The sequence below is a fragment of the Sus scrofa genome, chromosome 6, assembly GCF_054392235.1.
Source record: "Sus scrofa isolate SSC_HxYL_T2T_F1_AM1 chromosome 6, Sscrofa_HxYL_maternal_Yorkshire_Landrace_v2.0, whole genome shotgun sequence".
NCBI lineage: Eukaryota > Metazoa > Chordata > Mammalia > Artiodactyla > Suidae > Sus > Sus scrofa.
In genome coordinates, this window is record NC_139388.1 from 158,472,548 (window position 1) to 158,488,274 (window position 15,727).

At 41.5% G+C, this 15,727-nt stretch overlaps 1 protein-coding gene across 1 annotated transcript in view; it reads left to right on the forward strand.

Moving 5' to 3' along the window:
* Positions 1-8,444, forward strand: part of OMA1 (OMA1 zinc metallopeptidase) — a 177,154-nt gene extending 168,710 nt beyond the window's left edge. The window contains exon 10 of the mRNA XM_084964976.1: positions 8,341-8,444. The gene's annotated coding sequence lies outside the window, so the exon portion shown is untranslated. The remainder of the gene's footprint in view (positions 1-8,340) is intronic.
* The last annotated feature ends 7,283 nt before the right edge of the window (positions 8,445-15,727 follow it).

Genomic DNA, 15,727 nt, shown 5'->3' on the forward strand with positions numbered 1-15,727 from the left:
GGCCTGCCTCTTGCGGGTCAGTAGCCACAGCAATCAGACTCCAGGGCTTCAAAAATGTCTGCAGCATTTCACTTTTTAGGCTGGGATGTAGATACATGGGTATTTATTACATTCTCTGAATCACACTGCAATCTTAGGAAAAAAAATCACGTTTCTGAGGAATTTCATATCATGAGAAGATATTCACAAGACAATCTTAATTGGAGTTGGTCAGTTTACAAAGCAATTTAGAATAATTCTAATTTTGGGAAAAAAAGTAAAAGGCATCAAAGTTATTTGCCTAAATAATGAGATTTGAGGGTATTATTATTTTTTGTATTACCAAGTATTCAAAAAGGAATATGTATTATTTGTATAATTTGTTTATTTGTTTATTTTATTTTTTTCCTTTTCAGGGCCACACCTGTGGCATATGGAAGTTCCCCGGCTAGGGGTCAAATTGGAGCTATAGCTGCCAGCCTACACCACAGCCACAGCAACACCAGATCCTTAACCCACTGAGTGAGGCCAGGAATCAAACCTGTGTCCTTATAGATACTAGTCAGGTTCTTAACCTGCTGAGCCACAGTGGAAACTCCTTATTTGCATAATTTGGAAATAAGTTATTAGAGTTCCTAATGTGATTTCTCTGAAGTCTGAAGTCCTCTCAGTTCAGTATTTGACTTTGCTCAAGCCCACTTGACTGCTCCTGATGGTGACTTGACAGCCACCTTCTTGCAGTGTGTCTCTGAGTGATTCCTCTGCAGCCTTCACAAAATCTTATGTTCCTATCTTCTTTGCTTGGAGGAGTCCAGCCCCGTGGCTGTGGAAGGCAGGCTGTGTTTTTGCAGAAAACATTGCAGAAAGTAGGGTAAAGGCAGATATAAGATGGAAAGGCTGCAAGACGAGATGTAGCCTCAGTGCTTCAGGCTGATCATGGATCCATATTTGCAAAACATATCCCTGAGTGTGCAGAGATGGTGCTTTATGGAGTATAGAATGCCTTCACATCTACAAACACATTTCCTAGTCACAATGGAAGCTGGCTGTTCCCAACGTAAGCTTCTCTGTCAAGTTCCTCTGCCTTTTCATTCACTGGTCTCTCTCCTCCACCTGCAAACACTCTGCATGGTTCATCTGGAGCCCTCATGAAGCCCCTCAAGCTCTCTCTTGACTCCAGGAAGAATTAATCATCCCTTCCCCTGTGCTCCCAGAGCTCATTGTGCACCTCTGCCATTTTCATAGGTGCCTTACAGTAGGTATTAGATTGTAGCTCTATTCCCCTAGCCCCTACCTGCCTCCCCCAGAACATGGCCTCCTCACGGGAAGAAGTGGAGTCTTAGTCGTCTTCATGTTCTCAGCATTTAGCACCATGCTTAGCACAGAATAGGTGGTCAATTGTAGATGTGATGCAAAAGCAGTTAATGTCACCTCCATTTGAGAGAGGAATAAACTGATGCTCCAAGATGGATGCATGGCCTTATCTAAAATCCTTTGGCTAGTAAGTGATGAAGATGGTCTTTGAACCTAGTTAGTCTGACTTCCAAACCTGTGCTCTTTCTGCTCTGTGATTGACAGCCACCCCCATTATCATCACTATCATCTTTCCGGTAACAGCACTGGGCCTGGAACATAAGAAATACTAGTGGGGATTGGAAAAATCAATATTGTAAAAATGGCCATACTACCCAAAGCAATCTACAGATTCAATGCAATCCTTATCAAATTACCCAGGACATTTTTCACAGAACTAGAACAAACAATCCAAACATTTATATGGAACAACAAAAGACCCAGAATCGCCAAAGCAATCCTGAGAAACAAAAACCAAGCAGGAGGCATAACTCTCCCAGACTTCAAGAAATATTACAAAGCCACAGTCATCAAAACAGTGTGGTACTGGTATCAAAACAGACAGACAGACCAATGGAACAGAATAGAGAACCCAGAAATAAACCCTGACACCTATGGTCAATTAATCTTTGACAAGGGAGGCAAGAACATCAAATGGGAAAAAGAAAGTCTATTCAGCAAGCATTGCTGGGAAACCTGGACAGCTGCATGCAAAGCAATGAAACTAGAACACACCCTCACACCATGCACAAAAATAAACTCCAAATGGCTGAAAGACTTAAATATAAGACAGGACACCATCAAACTCCTAGAAGAGAACATAGGCAAAACACTCTCTGACATCAACATCATGAATATTTTCTCAGGTCAGTCTCCCAAAGCAATAGAAACTAGAGCAAAAATAAACCCATGGGACCTCATCAAACTGAAAAGCTTTTGCACAGCAAAGGAAACCCAAAAGAAAACAAAAAGAAAACTTACAGAATGGGAGAAAATAGTTTCAAATGATGCAACAGACAAGGGCTTAATCTCCAGAATATACAAGCAACTTATACAACCCAACAGCAAAAAAGCCAATCAATCAATGGAAAAATGGGCAAAAGTCCTGAATAGACTGTTCTCCAAGGAAGATATGCAAATGGCCAGCAAACACATGAAAAAATGCTCAACATCGCTGATTATAAGAGAAACGCAAATCAAAACTACCATGAGATACCACCTCACACCAGTCAGAATGGCCATCATTAATAAATCGACAAATAACAAGTGCTGGAGGAGCTGTGGAGAAAAGGGAACCCTCCTGCACTGCTGGTGGGAATGTAAACTGGTACAGCTACTATGGAGAACAGTTTGGAGATACCTTCGAAATCTATACATAGAACTTCCATATGACCCCGCAATCCCACTCTTGGGCATCTATCTGGACAAAACTCTACTTAAAAGAGACACATGCACCCGCATGTTCATTGCAGCACTATTCACAATAGCCAGGACATGGAAACAACCCAAATGTCCATCGACAGATGATTGGATTCGGAAGAAGTGGTATATATACACAATGGAATACTACTCAGCCATAAAAAAGAATGGCATAATGCCATTTGCAGCAACATGGATGGAACTAGAGAATCTCATCCTGAGTGAAATGAGCCAGAAAGACAAAGACAAATACCATATGATATCACTTATAACTGGAATCTAATATCCAGCACAAATGAACATCTCCTCAGAAAAGAAAATCATGGACTTGGAGAAGAGACTTGTGGTTGCCTGATGGGAGGGGGAGGGAGTGGGAGGGATCGGGAGCTTGGGTTTATCAGACACAACTTAGAATAGATTTACAAGGAGATCCTGCTGAATAGCATTGAGAACTTTGTCTAGATACTCATGTTGCAACAGAACAAAGCATGGGGGAAGAATGTAATTGTAATGTATACGTGTAAGGATAACTTGATCCCCTTGCTGTACAGTGGGAAAATTAAAAAAAAAAAAAAAGAAAGAAATACTAGTGGAATGAATCCATGCACTATTGGCATCATTGTTATTATCACTCCCCCCTCCCCCCACTACCAAACATAACTTTTCTCTTATACCTTCTACCATAAGCATGTGTTGACTACTAAAGCATGCCAATGCATCTTTTTTTTTTAGATTAGTTTTATTTTATTTTTTTCCATTTTTTTGTTACTCAAAAGAATTTATCACATCTGTAGTTGTATAATGATCATAACAATCTGATTTCACAGGATTTCCTTTCCACAGCCCAGGCACATCCCCTCACCCCCCAAACTGTCTCCTCTGGAGACCATAAGTTTTTCAATGTCTGTGAGTCAGCACCTGTTCTGCAAAGAAGTTCAGTCTGTCCTTTTTTCACATTCCACATGTCAGTGAAAGCATTTGATGTTGGTGTCTCATTGTATGGCTGACCTCACTTAGCATGATAGTTTCTAGGTTCATCCATGTTGCAAAAAATGCTGGTATTTCGTTCTTTTTAATGGCTGAGTAATATTCCATTGTGTATATGTACCACATCTTCTGGATCCACTCTTCCATCGATGGACATTTAGGTTGTTTCCATGTCTTGGCTATAGTAAATAGTGCTGCAATGAACATTGGAGTACATGTGTCTTTGCGAGTCATGGTTTTCTCTGGATAGATGCCCAGGAGTGGGATTGCTGGATCAAATAGTAGTTCTATGTTTAGTTTTCTGAGAAATCTTCATACTGCTTTCCACAGTGGTTGCACCAATTGACAATCCCACCAACAGTGTACTAGGGTTCCTTTTTCTCCATACCCTCTCCAGCACTTATTGTTTGTAGACTTTTGGATGATGGCCATTCTGGCTGGTGTAAGGTGGTACCTCATCGTGGTTTTGATTTGCATTTCTCTAATAATGAGTGATGCTGAACATCTTTTCATGTGTTTCTCAGCCATCTGTATGTCTTCTTTGGAGAATTGATTGTTTAGATCTTCAGCATGCCAATGCATCTTAAGTTCCTCAGTCAGTCCTATACTAGTTAGCACAGTTCTGACCTGTCAGCACTTAACAATGGACTCATTGGCTTGACTTGTTGGCCCTCACATTCTGGAATGAGGAAATGCCCCTCCCCAGCTGAGAACTCAGCTCATTTCAGGGAAGAAGGTACACAGCTTGATCATATCCTGAAGACAAAGCTGTCTCTCTTCACATCCCCAACCAAAAGTTTAAAGCTAGGTAAACTTTTTATAGTAAAAAGAACCCTGAACTTGAGAGCCGAAACTCTTTTTTATGTCCATTTTCACTGATTTGCAAAGTCATTTTGGACAAGTGCCATTTTATCTCTGAGCCTCTTTCTTCGTGTATGAAAACAAGAGAGATAATATTTCTGACTTCCTTCATAGGTGTGGTATGAAGAATTATAGAGGATCATGTGTGTGAAATTGCTTTCACTCTGGGAAGTCTTCCACATGAGCAAGAGATTCATGTTATTAAAAATAGAAGGAAGAGAGTCATGGACTAATGAAACAACCTATTCTTTTCCCACTCCACCTAATATTTTGCTAAATCATAGGTCTCTAGTTCACTTTCACCTCATTAGAGCCATCCTAGATTCTCACATCCTTTGCCTGCATGTGTGTGTGAAGGAAAATGACAAGGAGACCAGTTATATTTTTCTGAAATTCTGGAAAGTATGTCCAAATGGGATCTCAGGATTTGACTTGGACACACACAGCTCTTATTTGATGGTGCTATTTTAAACAGTTCTCAGCTGGGAGGCTGGCAGCTCTGATTGCTTTTCAAAGCCCTCTCTTTTATCACCATCACTTTCGTCATACATATATCCAGTCTGTGTCCCCACCTTCTGTTTCCTTTCTATCTTTGGGTTGAGAAGTAAGCAAGAAGCAATTTAGAAGCTGGGCTGGAGGGGGACTGGATTGCTTCAGAGACATCCTTGGTTTAATTGACTTGTTTGCTTTTGGATGAGTCATGTTCTCATGTTCAGTCTAAGTTGTTTTCCCTTAACTAGATGGTGGTGGTGGGCTTCTTTTTTTCTTGTTATGCTTCTTTTCTATTTTTGCTCCTTTGTCAAGCACAATCAGTGTTGGTTCTGATGGAGCATAGAACTGACTTTGAAGGAAACAGTCTTTCTCTTCTTTCCTGAAATTAGAAGGAGGTATTCCACACTTGGCTGCATTTGGATGATGGCTGAACTTCTAAATCCCCAGCTATTCTCATCCCCAAGGTCAAGCTTAGCCAAATCTTTCTATCCCCCCATTCTCCTGCTCCGCCTGCCTCATCTGCACAGAGTTAGTTAAGGCTCCTGAGGGAATCCTTTCAAACAGGTGTTTACATTCTTAAATTTCTAATCTTGGTATTTCTGGAAACAGGTAAACAGGACCTCTGAGTTCAACTGAAAGGTCTTAGCAGCAGGGGGTGGGAAATTTACCTGAATTAAGGTTTGGCAATCTTTGATAGAGGAACACAAACTGCTCAACACAGCTCCTGACACCTTCTTGATCTCCTAAATGTTTAAGGGTGAAGGAAGGGAGGGAGGATGGAAAGAATTGAGGGGAGAAGAGGAGGGATGTCTGCTTTGCTGCTCCTTCTTTACCTAATGGAGATGCTAGATTTTATAGGTCTCTGTCCTGGCCCACATTTTCTATCTGCCCATCCTCTCTAGACTCTTCCTACACAAGATGAGGTCTGAGCCTGCATCACCTAAGAGCTGGTTGGTTCTGTATACTATCGGGCTCTCCCCCAGACCCAGTAAATGCTCAGGAATTTTGGACTCATGCCTCTGAATATCTACTGCCTCTTGGACTTTCTTACCTGAAAGCCAACATGAAGTCATCTCAGATTTTCCATAACTGGAGTTCCCATCATGGTGCAGTGGTTAACGAATCCGACTAGGAACCATGAGGTTGCGGGTTTAGTCCCTGCCCTTGCTCAGTGGGTTAACGATCTGGCGTTGCCGTGAGCTGTGGTGTAGGTTGCAGACGAGGCTTGGATCCCACGTTGCTGTGGCTCTGGCGTAGGCCGGTAGCTGCAGCTCCGATTCAACCCCTAGCCTGGGAACCTCCATATGCCACGGGAGCGGTCCAAGAAATAGCAAAAAAAAAAAAAAAAAAAAAAGATTTTCCATAACTAAGACGTCTCTTGACCCTCAAAACAACTGCTTCCGCCCCCTTCTCCAGAAATGACACTGCCATCCACAAAGTTCCTCAAGCCAAAAACGTGCATGGTACTTTTGATTTTTCTCTTTTCCTTACCTCCAGAATCCAATTTATCAGCTAGTCATGTGGATTATTCTCCTAAGCAGACATTCAGTTCTCCCACGTCTCTCTAGTCTCACTGCTCTAGAATTAGCCCAAACCACCCATCATTTTTGGTTTGAATTACTGTTTACTTATACTTTTACCCCATGCAACCCCATTTTCAAAAAAGCTGCTCAAGAAATATTTTTAAAATATCTATCCTATTACTTCACTGCTTAAAATCTTTCAATGGTTTCCCATTTCATCTGTAGCACAATAAAAAATCTTCAGTGGAAAAATCCCAAGAAAGCTAAGGCCTATCTATCTATCTGACCCAAACTTGTATCATTTGCCCATTTTTCTACTGGGCTTTACCCACACAGGTCTTCATTTAGGGCTTTTGGATGAGCTATTCTGTCTTGAAAGTTATGTCTTGATTTTACCATACTGGCTCTTTCCTTTTTAACTCAAATTGAAGGTGCAATGTCATCTCTTTAGAACAACCTTTCTTGATCATGTAATCTCAATGTTCTTAAGCTACTTCCTATGATAATAACCTGCATAGCACTTGTCACTGACTTCGTATTGTTTTTTATGTATGCTTACATTTTTTGTACTTCTTTCTTAGAATGGAAGCACCTTTTAAGCAGACCTTGCTTGTCTTATACAAGCTATGGTGTCATGGCACACACAAAAGCAAGGTTCCTTCAGATTTCAGACAATTTATAGGCCAGTACTGTCATTCTACATGTATGTTATTGAACAGGACTTTTCTGGTTGCCCAGGATTGGCAATTAGAACCCAAAGTTATGGTCAACAGGAATCAAGTGCCAAGTGAATGAGAGCAGACACTACTTTGAGGACTTTGGAAACCTCAGCCTTCATCCCAGTTTTCATCTCCATCTTTTTCTGCAAAGCTTGTGTAATTAAGACTGAAAAAGAAATGAGGATAGCCAGGATTAAAAGTTGTTAGCTTGGAAGGAATACTGTGGTCTTTTCTCTCCTTCCCCAATAGATACTCCCTCCAGTTTAGTGAGGAGATTTCCATGACAAGTACTTATAGAGACTGGAATGCTTTCAAGAGGGGAGACTGGTATCTCCTTCTTGGTTATGTTATTTATTATTGCAGTGGACTGGCTAATCTCACCCCTCCCTATCTAAGCATGGTGTCCTTAAGACTTTACATTTGCCTAAGATAGAGGCATTTCTAGTTTCCTTATCACACAGGAGGTATTAATAGCAACGTAGTGTTAGGGAAAGAGGGAAGCAGTCCTATGTAAGAGATATTTATACTGTCTCTTTGGGTACCACACCATCCCAGAGGAGGAAGGGAATGGTGGGAAGAGGAGGTGGCCAGGGAGCATCCAAGCCTTCTTTTCATCCTCAAGTCCCTCATGCCTAAGACTGCCTAGGACACGATTGAGAGGAAGAAGCGAGCATCAAACTGGGACAAGATAACTGATCCAACCTGTGCTGGACATTTTAATCTGTGAAAGGGACCAGGAAGGTTGGGGTCTGTCAGACAGTTCTTAAGGGATAGATTCGTCCAAGAAATAGATTTTGAGGGAAATGAGTGAGAGGAGAAAAATAGAATTCTTCCATGGTTGCATCCCATCAAGTTCAATCTGGTCAACAAACTAGCTGCACATTTCCGTTGATAGACCACACAGTGTATAGACTATCTAGAGATAATTAAGTGTTGAGCCATAGGACCTTATCATTCACATTCATCATTGTATGGAAACCCTGAAATTGAACTGTTCCATTTTACAGATGGAGATTGGCTGCTGGATTTGGCTAAAAGCTCTCAGGAGGATTGTGTGAAGGAAAGCTGAGTTGTGCATCTGCTTCTTTGTTTCCTTTTAAGTTTCTCTGAAGTAAGTATAACATCTCCTGACAACCTGGGAACACTTCAGATCAGAAACCACTTCTCAGTTATTTTGTAATTTTTTAGAACACCTAAGAAAGGACCTGGCACACAGGAGATACTCAGTAACTATCCATTGAGTTAATCAGAAAAAATATCTATCTATTCAGTTTGATTGTTATAGCTAGACTTTGACCAGGTGAGTTTTGGGTGAAAATTCAACTAATTGAGGGTAGGAAGGTTAGGGTGTGGATTCCAATGATGCTATTCCCCAGCGGTGTGAATGTGGACAAGTTAGACATTTTTCTGAGCCTTGGCCTTCTCGCCCATAAAGTAGCAATATCTATTCCTGTGTCACAGGTTGTTGTGTGAACATACTGAGCACACAGCCCTTATCCCAAATGTGCTTTTGAAGCTGTAGACTCAAGCACAATCTTCCTGGACTCTACTCTCCACGACTGTTTGACAAACATCCCCTACTCCCTCTTTCTTCCTTCTCTCTGTCCTCCTAGATTATAAATGCAGGCTGAATCCACCCTCTCAGACACGTGTGAGTAGGCCGAAAGACCTTTAAGAAAAGACCAATATTTGCATATCTATTATAACTACTCACTGTTCGACTTGTTTCATTACAATTTCTATTTGGATAATATGTAAGGTCAATACTGTCACTGTTCTGGAAAATTCATTTTTTATTAAAGCAAAATGCACTGTATTTATAGAGATAACACCTTAAATGCTACGAGAAGGTGCACCAATTACACTGGTTCCCCTGATGGGGCAAGTTTACCTGCTCCGTGTTTGATAATATGTTACAGGAAGAGGGATCTCTTCCTGTGTTGATGTGTCTCAAGTGTTATCCTTCGGCTGAATTTTAATAGGGTTGATACCTTGATTAAACTTCCTTTTAGACCTCCTGGTACTGAGATAACCCCACCAAGAAAAGAAAAGGAAAAACAAAGCTAAGAAAGGTCCCTTGTCTGCACCACTACATCTGTTTATTCCCACTGCCTTTCTATTAGTGTCCCCATGAGCTGCTTGTTTGTCTCTCCCGTTAGAGCATAAACTACCAGGTATAACAGGCACAGTGCCTGACACATACTAGAGGCTCAATAAATATTTGTTGAACAGGGGAAAATGAATGCCTGACACAGAGCAGGAGCTTGGTAATTGTTGAACTGTTTTTTTCTTGAGGAGACAAAATGGCATAATGAAGGAAAAATACACATAGACTTTAAGCCGGGAAATCTTGAATTCAAATCCTGATTTTTATTACTCACTAGACAAGTGGCAATTTGTTCAGCTAAATGAAATTCAGTTTCCTTTTTTGTTAAACAAGGGAAATACCTGGAATGATTACAGTTCCTGGCACACAGTAGATTTAAAAAAAATGCATTATAATTCTAATTCACTTCACTTCTTTCTTTTTGACTAACAAAAAAGAAAGTAGAATTGTTGGTATTTTCTTATTTGTCATTCTGTTCGGCCCATGTTCAAATGAAGATATGGAAAATCTTTTTGTGTATGTGTTTTGTGATATTTTCTATAAATGCTTTAACTTCTGTTTTCTTTTTTCCCCCGTTCCATTAATTTCAAACTCAATAAACAATTGAGCAGCCTTGTTATTTTGGTATAGTAAAGTCTAGGGTTCCTAAAGCAGGATCTTACGGACAGCTAAAGTCTGTGAAGGCACTGATATCAAGGTAGCAGTGGGATTCTCTAGTTATTTTTAATATGTCAAGAGGCCTGATGGGAGGGAAATGTTTACCTGTTTTAAGGTTTCACGTTTGCTGACTCAAATGTCAATTCTATGTGTGTTTGGCTAGAGTGATATCAACTCAAAACTATAACCTTGGTTATCACCTGGTAATCAAAACCTCAATAGATGTTTTGCTGTATTTTGAATCGTTTAAAACAATGGGAATATGATTTCTTTGAACCTTAAAAGTGAGGTTTATATGAGAAATGAAATATTTCAAAGTGGAATTTTTTTCCACGGAATTCATAAAGTGGGCATAAGAATAGAGAGGAGACTTTGGAAAATGAGGCGTGGGGGCTTCCTAGGGTAGATCCATTGTCGCAGCATCTTATCACTCCAGGCAGTGATGTTTATGTAGACTACACTGTGCAGGGTATCTTCTGGAATTATGTAATGTGTCAGTCTTAGATTCATTTTTTTCTGATAGTCTCTTGTTACTGTGCTAGAATGAGGTAGAAAGAGCAGAGTTTGAAGAGTTAGAACTGGCATCCCTTAGCTGTTGCCCTCAATCAAATCTCTAAAGTCTAAGTTCATTCATCCCTAAGCAGGGTAGTTCCTTTTCTTTACAAATGTTAGAAGCACACCTGATGTCTGTTTACTCAGAGTCTGAGCACATTGACAGGTGACAAATTCTATTTCTTCATCAGCATTTTTCAATCTTCAAGAGCCATGTATTACTAATGCTAACAGGAAGGTTGGATGACAGACTTAATTTTAAGTATGGCACTTGGAAGAAAATAGCAGCATGTAGCCACGAATCACCTTTCCCCTACTTTGCTCCCCCAGCACAGATGAATTCAGAGGAGGCAAGGAAGGTCTCTGGGCGCAAAAGGAAGACTGAAGGTCTCTGGAGAGGAAATCAGTGCTTCCTGTGTGTGTCCACTGGAGGATGTGTCTTGCATGTGCCATCACAGTAACCCTGTGGGTTGGACTGAAACATGTCTGGGATAAGTGGGTACCCTGGGCAGGCCAACAACAAGGCATTCCCTAAAACTGATGGAGTGAAAGGATTTAAACAGCATCCCTTCAAACTGATGGATTTGCAAGGAGGAGGAGCAGAGAAAGAGAACCAGTGGTGGAAGCAGCCAGTTGCTCCTCATTTTCCCTGAACCATTCAGTAGTTTCCCTCTGGCACTTAACTTGCAAGCCCTCCCTGCTGTCTTCCTCACTTCCTTCCCCACCTCTAGGCACAGCCCTGTAGTTACCCAGATTCACCTTCTTTAGAAGCGTTTATCTAGTAAGACTCTAGCCATCCCTTTATGGATCTCAACAGCCCCTACTCCTTCCCAAGAAGATCAGAATCGAACTTCCTGCCTTGTATAGTGCTCCGGTTTTTAACTCCAGTGTATAAGCATTCTGATTAATCTAAAGTGTTCTTGCTTCTAGCAGGGCCCTGGTTGTCTAGTGTGGCCCTTGCTCCCAGAGTTCTTGCAGATGAGAGTGAGGAGGCCAAGAACTCTTTTATCCTAACATTTGCCTTTGACCTTTCTCAGTTGTTTCTTTTATTTGACTCTGAAGGTAGGGGCCATGGTTCTGTATGGGCCTGTGCAAGAACTCTGCTTAGGCTTGTGCAAGAACTCTGCTTAAGCTAAAGGTGTGAGTCCTGCTCTTTAAAAGGATACCTGTTCTCTTCAAGCTGTCAGGTCCAGATGTTGAGCTGGAGATCTTCTCTTTGGATAGGGCTTAGAGAGCTATTGTGGACAGTTGCTATGGACTACACTTACCCCAGTGGGCACTGGCTCAGGCGCTTTGTCTTGCATCCTCCTGGGATGTAAGAATATGATTCAGGTATGGGCACCAGAGCAATGACTATGACACTTGGGTATCACTTCATGAAACTAAGGGAAAATCAGGGGCTCAGGCTAAGGAGCTCAGATACTTGAACTAAGACAAAGGTTCTAGCATGATCAGCACCCTACTGTTATGTGCCATTAAAAGCCTGGGCTCATAAATTTCTCCTGAGTAGGAAGAGTATACGTTTCCAAAGACTTGGGTGGGGCTTGTATTGCAGGTGGGTTACCAGGTGACCTCTTAGAAATGAAAAAGCCTGTGGGGTAGAAGCCAGATATTCTTGTCACTCAGATCCCTATTCTGAACTCATCTTTTCCATGAAACTTTCCCAGATGAGCTGCAGCCAGCCAAGCATTCCGGTCTCCCTAATGGCATCTTGACGCTCTAAATCCAGGTCAGCCACCTTTCTGAAGTATCCTGCCAAGTCTTCCTTTGTTCATTCTAATCCAGGGTCTAAAACCTTTCAAGAATGGTATGCCAAAGACCTCACTTATTCACTTTAATTTAGGGTTCCTATACCCAAAAAATATTCCAATAAAAATTGTAGTGTGAAGCAAAAATCACTGTGTCCACACAACTAGAATCATCAAAATGTCAGATAGGAGTTCCTGTCACGGTTCAGTGGTTAATGAACCTGCTAGTATATATGAGGTTGCAGGTTTGATCCCTGGCCTTGTTTAGTGGGTTAAGGATCCAGTGTTGTCATGAACTGTGGTGTAGTTTGCAGATGCGGCTCGGATCTGGCATTTCTGTGGTTGTGGTGTAGGCCAGTGATTACAGCTCCAGTTCAACTCCTAACCTGGGAACCTCCATATACTGGGGGTGTGGCCCTAAAAAGACAAAAAAAAAAAAAAAAAAAAAAAGTCCGATAACTGAGTCCTAACTGAGACTTCATTTTAAAGATAAGGAAACTGGACTCCCAAGAGGACAAGGGTGTTACCTGAGGTCTCACAGCTAAGTCAGGGACAGACCTAAGACCTTCAGTTTGAAGCCCACCTAATCTTCAGTTTTCTTTTTATTATATCATGACCTGTTTTTAAAAAGCAAATTTGAGCCTCAAACAATAGAGCATCTGCTATCAATACCCCGACTCTGACCCAATAAAAAACCTGAAAGAAAATTAGGAGGTGTTTTGTTTTTTTTGTCTTGTTTTTGTTTGGTAACTTTTAACATGGATTCCTCCAGCATTGAGAGACTTCTAGGTTCATGTGATTTTAACTCATCTCAAGAAAAGGCTTATGATTTGGTAGAAAGAACATAGGCTTCCTTAGAAGTCTCAGAGACTGAGTTTGGATTCAGTTTAGCCGCTCAATTTTGTAATCTTGAGTACATTATTTAACTTCTTTGAGACTCAGTTCATTCACAGGCAAACGGGGAAAATAATAACTTCATAGAGTTGTTAGGGGTTGTACTCGTTAGGGTTTTGTAGGAAACAGACCTCATGTTGGATGGTTCGATAAAAGGACTTTAATATGATTGGCCATGGAATGGTAGAATGAGCAGCACAGGGACCTGGGGAAGGTGAAGAAATCTCAGGATTTGAAAGGGCAGGAAACCACTAGACTAAAGGTAGTGTTTATCAGAGCTCTGGCATCAGAGCCCAGTGGGAGCCAAGACCTTGGAAGATGGCCATTCTCAGGGCAGTCAGTCAGGATCTGGATGGACTGGAGAGGCTGCTGGCAGGAGCTCAGATCAAGGTTTGAAGGGGTGACCTGGGAGCTGCCGCCACTGCCAGAGGCTCTGACTAAAGCCAAGAGAGTGAGGTGAGAAATGCTCTGACTCCTCTTTTCCTCCCTTCCTCCAATCTCCCTCCATTGTCTCCAACTGATTAAACCTTGCCTTTTGGCAACAAGCCTTGGACTTGTAGTTTGCAGGGGTTAGCTTCCCTGTGATAAAGAGTGAGCTGGGGAAGGGTGAGAACAGACCTAAGAGCAAACTGGGTTAAATGATTTCCTGCCTTTAAAGCACCTAGCCTTATGCATAAAGTTGTTTTGTTTTTGGTTTTGTTTTCCAAATAATATCTTCTCTGGTATCTCAATGCAGGAGATAAATGAAAATGGAACTTCTCTGAATAGATAACCTTCTTCAGAAACTTGGTGTTCCAGAGAAAGCCCTTTGAAATGCAGTGGTTCGTTCTAATAAACAAGCATTCGTAGGTATCTATTCCACCATATCCCAGCATGCAACCACCGCCTTGATTAGCTTTAATGGTAAGAAGCTCATTGGACTGGGTTACAAATAACATTTTTGTCCTAGAACCTCTACTAATGAGTTATGCGATAATGGGCAAGTCATTTAACCTCAGTAGATCTCAGCATCCTCATGTAAAAATGGTGATTTTCTTCCCCCCCTTGCGATACAATTACAGTGCTCCTGGACACCTGACTGAGCCTCAGAGGATTGTCCTTACCCGCAGGCTCAGAAAGGCTTTGGTCTGGCTTTCTAGGCACACCCTGTTCATAGTAATTATCATTAGCCCCTGTGTTTTATAAAGATGCATTTCTATCATATAGTTAATCTTCAGACAACTCGGTGAATCATACGGCAAACTTGATGACAAAACTGAAGCACAGAGAGGTTAGAAGTTAGGTAAGTTGTCCCTACTAGGTGGCAGATTCAGGTATGAATTGCAATCTGATTCCAAGTTCCATCTGTTCACTCACAGATTGTTCTCTGCCCCACCAGCGTATCTACTGAATATTTGAGTTTTAGCTGTTTCCACACATGATATTTCAACTTTTCCTTCTTTTTTTTTTTTTTTGTCTTTTTGGGGCAGCACTCTTGGCATATGGTAGGTTCCCAGACTAGGGTTGGATTTGGAGCTGAGATGCCGGCCTATACACCACAGCCACAGCAGTGCCAGATCCGAGCCACATCCACGACCTACCCCTTAGCCCACAGCAACACCGGATCCTCAACCCACTGAGCAAGGCCAGGAATTGAACCTGTGTCCCCGTGGATGCCAGTCAGATTCGCTTCCACTGAGCCACGGTGGGAACTCCTCAACTTTTCCTTCTAGCCGGCAGTTGTTCTTATTTTCCTTCATTTTAACATGAGATTACTGAGGACTAGTGAGGTTAAACGACTTGCCCATTGCTGCACAACTTATTAGTAAGAGATTTTAGGACAGGAATGACATTATTTTCAACCCAGTGAGCATCTCCTCACTAGAACTAATCAAGCTAGTGGTTGCATGTGGGGATATGGTTGAACAGATGCCTACGTATGCTTGATAACTGGAATGAACCACTGCGTTTCAGAGGGCTTTCTCTGGAACCCCAAGTTTCTGTAGAAGGTTATTTATTCAGAGAAGCTCCATTTTCATCTATTTCCTGCATTGAGATACCAGGTAAGTTATTTGCAGAAAATGGTTTCAATGCTTTAAAACCATTTTGACTCTACTGACCAAGGGGCCTTTAAAGTTTTTTGTTTATTTGTTTGTTTGTTTTAACACATTGCTATTGAAACCAAAACACAAGGGTCCTATCTAAAGTATAGGATCCTATCATAAAAGCCAAATAAACAGCTATTCAGAGTTCAGTGGGTGATGACACAAAGGCCTTCATTTCTGCTTGCAGCCAAGGAAAATTTTGATCAGGCTGCAGGCCACCTGCCTATTCATCTGAGGCTGGAAATGGATTTAGTGTCTGTGTGGGCCGGACTCCCATATTTATCATTCGGTTAGGCCTAATCAAAATGTTTTCCGTTTCACCTGCTAAGTGCAAAGGGCTCGGGGGAGGGTC